Source organism: Amphiura filiformis, chromosome 9 (genome assembly GCF_039555335.1).
Source record: "Amphiura filiformis chromosome 9, Afil_fr2py, whole genome shotgun sequence".
Classification (NCBI taxonomy): domain Eukaryota; kingdom Metazoa; phylum Echinodermata; class Ophiuroidea; order Amphilepidida; family Amphiuridae; genus Amphiura; species Amphiura filiformis.
Window position 1 is genome coordinate 58668362 of NC_092636.1, and position 9012 is coordinate 58677373.

At 37.1% G+C, this 9012-nt stretch overlaps 1 long non-coding RNA gene across 1 annotated transcript; it reads right to left on the minus strand.

Annotated features, from left to right (window-relative positions):
• Positions 1-2751: 2751 nt before the first annotated feature.
• LOC140161221 (uncharacterized) lies at positions 2752-7871 on the minus strand. The gene is made up of 3 exons (XR_011860078.1): positions 7545-7871; positions 5696-5783; positions 2752-4853 (listed from the first exon to the last, which is right to left on the minus strand). It is a non-coding gene; the product is annotated as an uncharacterized lncRNA (long non-coding RNA).
• Positions 7872-9012: the final 1141 nt, after the last annotated feature.

Genomic DNA, 9012 nt, shown 5'->3' on the forward strand with positions numbered 1-9012 from the left:
GTTATTGTTATTTTTTGTCTGGAATATAACAAACACAATTCGGCAAATAATTTAGTAGTTCACATGCAATAATTTTATCATTGGGGTCAGACCAAATCCTTTCAACCATTTTTCCTACAATTTTGGAAATAAGTCTTGGAACGCTTGCATGCAAATAACGGAAAACTGTCATCCGTTTCCCCCATGCAATGTTGAGAAATTCCAATGTCTTCAGCGGTTTTCCAATGTGTCCACCATTGATTGATGGGGAGGGGGGAAGGCTAAATCAATGTTGTAGATGTCATGTTTGTTCCCAAACACAATATACGTCATTTCCATGATCATTAGAAATTATGCACGGAATTTACGGCAGAGTGTGCCAACATTTCCAAGATTGTATAGGTACTGTTGACCGCACTTTTAGTTGCGGACTTTTCCGTGGGATCTGGTTGTATGAGGAGGTCTCGCCCCTTGGTTGATAATGTGTGCTTTATGTGATATTTTTGATATTTTACCATATGTCATGCTTTTTTGTTGTTTTTACTGATTGTAAATTTCACATCAATTCAGCTTTTAGCTGCTACCGTGTCTTTTAATAAACCATGAATGAATGAATGAAATGTTCACTTTCGATAGCGGACAGCATGACACTACATCAAAACATCAGACTATTTTAAATTCCTTTCTCTTAAATAACCGGCTTGTAGATGTAGGGTCAGTTAATATCAAACATAGATCGGCAAAACAATTTACGCATATGCGTACAAACATATGTTTGTACCATATTTTGCCCATACTTTTTTTTAATTTGTACATTAACACAAATATTTTTGGTTGCTATTAATACCACAGTTTAATCCCCCTCGCAGACTGGGATTTACATCGGGTCTGTTCATTCTTTTATGTAATACAAGCGGCAACACTAAGCGTCGCTTTATCTTCAAAACATTAAACATGTTGCCGCTAAACATTATTGTCATTCTTGAATTATTCATTAGGTTATTATGAAATATTAGTTCATTGAACTTTACAATTTCTAGATGTTGTTAGAAAACGTCCAAGATTGTTAATTAATTGATTTGTTTTTATGTTTCTTCCACTACAGTTACCCAGCACAAATGATGGGACACATGACAACATCTTGATATTCCTTTCTTTCCAATAACGTTTGACCATTTCTTTCCCACAAGCAATATTCAATACCAGACCTTAAGACTGACTGTATTCTTGTCACTACGTCTGCATGACCTACAACGTGAATATACGTCATTATTAAATAGAGCTACCATAGCAAGAGAATTATGACTTGAAATCTCCTTCGTTGTTTAGGTTCGATCAAAAAAAATCTTTAGGTTGCTATTGTCGTCATTTGAATCTAAATAATACACATCCCAATAACGTTTCCATAATTGAATTATTCCTGATTGCTAGTACAATATTCACTACCTTTATTCCAATTCGTAATAAATACATAAACAATTTGGATAATTACGTTTGCAGATGTCTTTAATACTCGTCCTACTGAGAGCCATATTTTGTAACCCGGACTACGAAGGGGGTGTTGCCCCTCGTGTTATATTATAAGCGTAATACACTGTTAAATTTGCTACCAATGTATAGCTGCACAATGGATATCATCAGTCAAGTGATAAAAATAATTATGGCTATGTACAACAATGCGGAAAATGATTTGGCTAACTATTCTATTGATATGCGATTTTCTACGGGGTTAAATAAATAAACCGAATATTGATCAAGGGGTACAATACAATGGTGGACGACATCTACGACACATTGTGTGGTGGCTTACGAGTTACGATCATAAAAAATTGCCCGTAAATTTGGAAGGTTTTTTTTTCATGCATCTCAAATTATTTTAGTCGAGGATAGAAACCAACTGCTGTCCCTTATGAAAATGGCAAGCATTTTTGCAAGCTTGCAAAGTGGTTGCGCATGCTTGCATTATACAAGGTTGTGCAAACAATTCTGCAAGCTTGCGCAAGCTTATTTTTGGAACAATACGGGCATGCGCAAGCTGGGAAATACGTCCGTTGCATGCTTGCAATTCGCAAGCATGCTTGCAATTCGCATGCATGCACTGCAAGCAGTTTGCTTGTTGCATGCTTGCATTGAGCGTGCTTGCGCCCTGCATGACCTCGATCACTGCGTGCTTGCCTCTGCATGCTTGCAGTTGCTTGCGCAGGCATACAAGAGCTTGCGCAAGCTTTTATTTGGAACAATATGGGCATGCGCAAGCTTTTACTGCAAGCACCCGCAGTGTCTTGGCCAATGCTTGCGCAAACAAGCCCATCTTTCACAAGCATGCGCAAGCTTGCAATACGCATGTGCAAGCTTGCAGTGCGCATGCTAAGTGTGCGCACGGTGCGATATAGACATCAGGTCCAATTTAATTACAAATATACGTATTTCGCCTGTAACTGTAAACCTACTAATTTGTATTTTTACACAACATTCATGTTTCTTCAATCTGCAGCAGTTTATTCATAGATACATCAGTTTTTGCCATCTTTTCGCTTCATATTTTACTAAAGTACACATACTTTAGAGCGGTTTAACTGATGTTTACATCCATGAACAAGTGGATGCATTGTGATGTAATTCTGATTACATTTCATATTTTTGTCTATTGAGATGGAAGCAAGCTGAGAGCCTATGAACAAATTTCATGACACAGTTCTAATACTTGGCTCTTCCAAGGAAATAATACAGATAATACAAAATAATTTTTCTAGACTTGTTTACAATGTTCAGTAACATGTTATAGTTGGATATATTTTCAGACAAAAATGATACACTTCACATCTGGTTGTCGTGCTTGGCAATTAAATTCTTCTTTCAAGTAACTACAGTACAATCTTGCAAAATAATATGACTTTCTACATGTGTAGTTATTTCACCCGGCTGTACCTTAAACATTGATTTTGCATTCTACATGTAGTTGTTTTAGTTCACTGCTACATGTTTTTGGTTCCCCATTTACACCTTGAAGCTAAGCTGTTAACAAATCATCAAGAATGAAAGACATACTGGATTAATAATATCAATAATTGTTGGAAACATTTCATATCATTTTACATAATTCATAGCTACGATACGTAGGAGCAACACATTTTCCAAAAAAAATACTGATCATATACGAGAGGATCCAAAAGTTTTTGACATCACCCAGAAGTGAAAGAGCTATTATACCGATGAAATTGTGTCAGTGTAATCACTGGTCCTTATGTACATAATGGTCCAAAAATGGTCTCATAAGTATGTTTACTTTCTTTACAGGTGGCGCTAGATGGGCAGTAGGCGCATAACCTGCAAGATGATGAAAATTGAGGCACGCAGCGTGATTAAGTTCCTGCATTTGAAGGGTTAGGCCTACAATGCTCAGAAAATCTATGATGAAATGAAAGCAATCTACGGTGATGATTGCCCATCATATGGCACTATTGCTTTTTGAAAAAGGAATTTCCAAACTGGCCATATGTCCCTCACAGATGAGCCAAGAAGTGGACGTCCATCACTTACGGATGATGCGGCCACAGTGAAAAAACTCAAGAGAGTGGAGGACCTTATCATGAAAAGGTTATGCGCCTACTTCCCATCTAGCGCCACCTGTGAAGAAAGTAAACATACGTATGAGACCATTTTGGACCATAATGTACATAAGGACCAGTGATTACAATGACAACATTTCATCAGTATAGCTCTTTCACTTCTGGGTGATGTCAAAAACTTTTGGATACCCCCTCGTATATTGCAACAGGTTCAGCAGGTTTGGTTGGTAAATAAAGAACTAAAATACATTTAAACCGTCAAAAACCATGCTAAAAAACTGTCTTCTTGCTAAAAACTGCTTGGTTTCGATCGGTGGTTTGACAGATTCAAAACATGATCATGCCGATTGCTGATTTCATTTCGCAGTATAGGTATTTTAAGTCTATCCAGATGTAATTTACATAATAAATAAGCATCATTGGCAATAGGTTTACCATTTTCACCCCCATGTGGCAGCGAAATCAGTGCGTATTTTATTGAGCGCATCAGCTTCAAATCGCTATCATTCGCTCAAAGCGCTGGTGTACACGCTTAAAGACGCTACATAGATACACAAGCGAAACAGCTTTCTCAACGCGTTAACGTCACTGTCACATTAAGACGAAAAATGGTATAGTCATCCAGCAAATACACTCAAATGTTCCTTTTTTTTTAAATTGTCAATTTAAAATCAAACAATAAAAGGCTGGTTAATGTGGCTTAAATGATGTTACATAATACACTGTAGATACAGTGGAAACTGGTTACCACAAAAACTGTTTACACAAGATTCTGAAACACAAAAAGTCCCAAGCATAATTTAAACAATTAACAAAAGACCTGATTACACACAACCCTTTCAATCTGAGGCCCTGACAATTTTGTGTTAATGAGGTTCCACTGTATATTTTATATTATTAGCTGTGCATATTCATGAGGCCTAAAAATGCATTGCCCTTAGAGCTCCAAATCAAGGTCCGTCGGACATAACTATTCTTTATATATTTTTACCACAATATTAAAGAGTTGCTTGTTATGAATTACAAACAGGTCAGATATTTGACCAATTTTATACCACAATCAAAAGTTTTGATCGATCCATTTTACACTGCCTCAAAATGAATCAAAAAATGGTTAAGTTTCATCCGATAAATCCATCTTTGACAAGCAAAATTAGTGCAAAGTTCTTTTTTCACATGACTTTTTTGTGTAACATCTTAACTCGTCATTTTGCATGGCTGATTTATGTAGAGCTTTTTCTTCTTGGTGCGTTGCCATTGTTGGAAGTCTATTCCTGCTGCAGTAGGGTCACATTTCAGCAGCAACTGAAAGCAAATTGTAGATAAGTTACTGTTAGTTACACTTCAATTAGCAAAATGAATATTCCCGCTTACACATCTGAAACAACACCGTTCAGAAAAAATATTTTGTATCGGTGAGAAATTAGGAATAGGATCATTAAAGTTTTTCACTTTATTTAGTTTAATATAGCCTCATCAATTAAACCAACACAAATTGTTTTGGTGAACATTCAAAATGGAATTTTGACAAATGACAAAGGTCAGGAAACTTTAATAAGGAAAATCTTACACTTCTAAAATTTTAGTCAGGGTCTACAAAAAATGTATGGCGGGTCAGATATTTCCACATCACTTTTTCCCCCACCAGGGCTTTTTCCACCATGGGCAGTGAAGGATACAAATTTACATTTTAATGGATGAGTAAGGTCTTAAGCATAGCCCCATTTTTCTTCATCAAAAGTGACATGTTGGTGCCAGTATCAGAAGAAAGCTCATACGTCTGCATTTTTATCAAGTAAAATAATACAGTGGCAACTCGTTAACACAAACCCTCTTAACACGAAGTTCCTGATAACAAGAAGTTATGTTTTACATTCCCAAGCATACATTTCACATGTTATTAGAACTGGATAACATGAACACCTGATAACAAGAAGTAAAATTTGAATTCTGCACAACTTTGTGTTAATGAGTTTCCACTGTACCGTACTACAATTTATTGCTCGAGATATTAAAGTTTTGTTTGATGGTACGAATTGTAGGGAATTGGGATTACCACACCGGAACGGAAGTGCATCATGTACTAAACTACTATCCTATGGGGAACTGTTGTAACCATTTTTGTTAAATTTATATCGAAACCGTACCTTTGGTATTTGAGTGAATTCCTCCAGACTGTAGACAGTGTGTATGATATATCCATTGGGTCTTGTACTTTTCAAGCATCACGGTTGCCTGTGAAAAAAATGCATGAAATTAAAAATGGCATTTGACAATTAAGCTGTACGTCTGAGCGTAAGTTTTGGGTGGCGGAGATGCAGTCATTAAAAAAAACCGATATTAATTGCAGACCATGCACAGAGCATTTGGTTTTTTGGTTGTGAAACTTTTTAAAACTGTTGCGATTTGGTAGTTCACAGGATCTTGCGAATGGTAGTGACAGGTACATAGTACATGACTACATGTAAGTCACATGAAAATTTTCAAGCGCAATATTGAGATTACCATCGCTGTATTTTGAAAAGTAACACCCTAGGATAGCAAAAGTATACATTTTTGGAAAGCTCTTGGCCCAGGGATTCCAAAAAACCCTTAAAATTAGTTTATTAATGTAGGTGTGATACCCTAAAAAATATTTTTCAACACATTTACACCAACGGGTTGAAATGGTATAAAAATTCACCAGACATTTTCTTATACACATTGTTTTTCTATCGTTCAGCTCTATATCAATCATTGGAAAGCTAATGGTCTCAACTTTTCAAAACTGCATTTTAAGAATTAAGGGGTACACATGAATGAAAATCAGTACCAGTAACCAAAGTAAGCTTCATCTAAAATGAAAAAAAAAATGCTTGCATTTTTACATTATTCTTTCCATATACACCCTACATTAGTTCTGATACCATTTTTAGATTCCTTGGACCAATAGCTTTCCAAAAATGTATACTTTTACTATCATAGGGTGTATAGATAATTTCCAAATATGACCATTGGTACCCAAATCGGTGCATGACAGAAAAATTAGACCGGTGACCCAAAATCGGTGATCTACCGTACCTTGCTCACCGATAGCTTCACATTCGTTCAGGGTTGTAGCTAGACCAAGTTGAGTGCCGGCTAATTTTACTATCAAATTAGAGTGCTCGCTCGGGGCACAATCTTTTTAGCGTACATGAGGCATCCGCATCGGGGAATAGGAAAGGGGGTATACCCCAAAAAACAATTTTTGGGTTTTTACTCTTTTTTTGATGAATAAATCATTTGTGGGGAAAAAATTAAAAATAATTTTTTTTTTTTTTAAATTTTTTTTTTAGTGCAGGTCGGCCCCAACCGGCGCGGCTACAACCCTGCATTCGTTGCTAGAGACTAGAGAGACCATTGCATTCAAAATCTAGTCGGATTTGCTAAAGCATGACACTGTCTGTGCTGTGTATTTAAAAGCAATGGAAGTACAGAAGTAAACACAGCTGATCACAACGGGCGATCGCATCAAAAATTTAGACTTTTCAAAATAGCCCAATTTTAATTATGACGGTCGACAGTACTTTTGATCCAAGTTTAAAAATTAACAGAATAAATATCATCCGTTGCTAAAAATGTCAACGCTGTTCGACCAAAAAACGAAAGCAACATATATATTATAAACTCAGCATCGAATGAGTATTGTGTACAAATTCGAAGCTAGAGTTCTCATCGAGTCCATACCGATACCTACTGAAAAAAAACCCGATCGTGCATGCGACAGTTTCATATGCTACTGCTAGTCTCTTAAATTGTATAGTCAAACTAGTTCTCAACATGCTCAAGTAACACTGTGCATACTCTCATGAACTGTGCAGTGTGCATCTTGTGAGTATAGTACATCATCGTCACGCGTCATCATGTACCGTACTATACTGTACATATCATGCCAAAACAATGTCACATGAATAGGTAAGCTTATCAATTTGATTTTAAAAATTAAATCAAAATGTCGACTGTATATATACTTACAGTTTACACACCCCAGGTACACACACACCTCGAGCTGCCACTCATCAGCCGATATCGTCATGCATGTCCAAGTTGTCTATCATGCATTTCATGATTTGCATGGATCATTTTGGGATGGTTAACGCAAATAACGGTTGTCCGCGTCCGAGCATCATCACAATCTCAGAATCTGTTGTTTAAGCTTTACTACGTTGTGTCACTATCATATTTGTCTTGATGGCGATACTCGGCCTCAATTGTTAGTGAACCCAATAAAATTCCTTTTCTGTAACGCAAAATTTGGCCCAAAATTTGGACAAAAACTGCAGCTCCAACTGCCATGACTGTTTGAATCAGGAGGGTGAAAGTGCATATAGGAACAATGCCAAAAACTACGTCACGCCGGTCACGCTATTGTTCGACTTAAACTACATCATTCGCCATTTTGTAAATATTAACGCATGATCGATGCTTTGAAGTTTCCACCGGATAGTCTGTGGATAGCGCAAGAGCATGCTTTGACCATGCGCAAAAAAATGAATATCATGAAGATGTTTTAAGATTGATTCTTAGATGTTTCAAAATTACCGTCATATTGCATAGATTCATCAAAGAATGGTTTGAAGTACTAACCTTATTTAGTAATTTTAAAAAATCGGGAGAATTTTACAAAATCAATGTTTTTACCTGTCGGTATTACAACTCGTGAAACACATTAGTGATGTGCCTGGGTGACCTAATCTACTAACCTTTAACGTTTCCTATATGAACTCTAACCCTCCTGCAATATGGCGCCTATTGTCTAGAGTTAAACTACATCATTCGGTGTGTTACGTAATAGCTACGATGCCTATCCCTTTATATCCCTGTTTGAATGTGTAAGCTGCCATGGTATTTCCGGTTGCAGATCCCTTTTTTCTAGGAGCACCATGCAGATTTTGTTCATGTTTATAAACATGAACAAAAATTCCCTTTAAAGGGATGGTTAGGCATGTTAGGGACTGAGCCCAGGGAACTGAGTAATAATGAGCCCAGGGAGAGGGGAGGGTAAAATTTCGGGGGAGCAAGAAATTTTGGCAAGCCAAAAGGGGGGGCAAGCCATTTTTGGCAAGCTGGGGGAAGCAATTTTGACGCCATATGAGGCGCCTTTTTAATTAAACGCTAAGGCTTGCGAAAACAGTATGGAAACGCTTTGATATGCAAAATTTCCAGCTTGCTGTGCTCTTAACATATATCTAGACCATTTAAGGTTTGGAAATTGGGATCCCAAAATTAGCATGTTCAAAGGGGCAAAGATTTTTGGCGGGGACTGAGGTGGGGGGGCAATCGATTTTGGCAGGCCAAGAGGTGGGGGATTTTTGGCGGGCCTTTCGAAATTTTACTCCCCCTGCTCATAATTATTGTACAGCCCTTAGTTGCCTCAGATGCCCATTTTGTATTCTTGTACGGTACTTCCTAAAAAATACCGACTTATTTATTATTAGTAGCT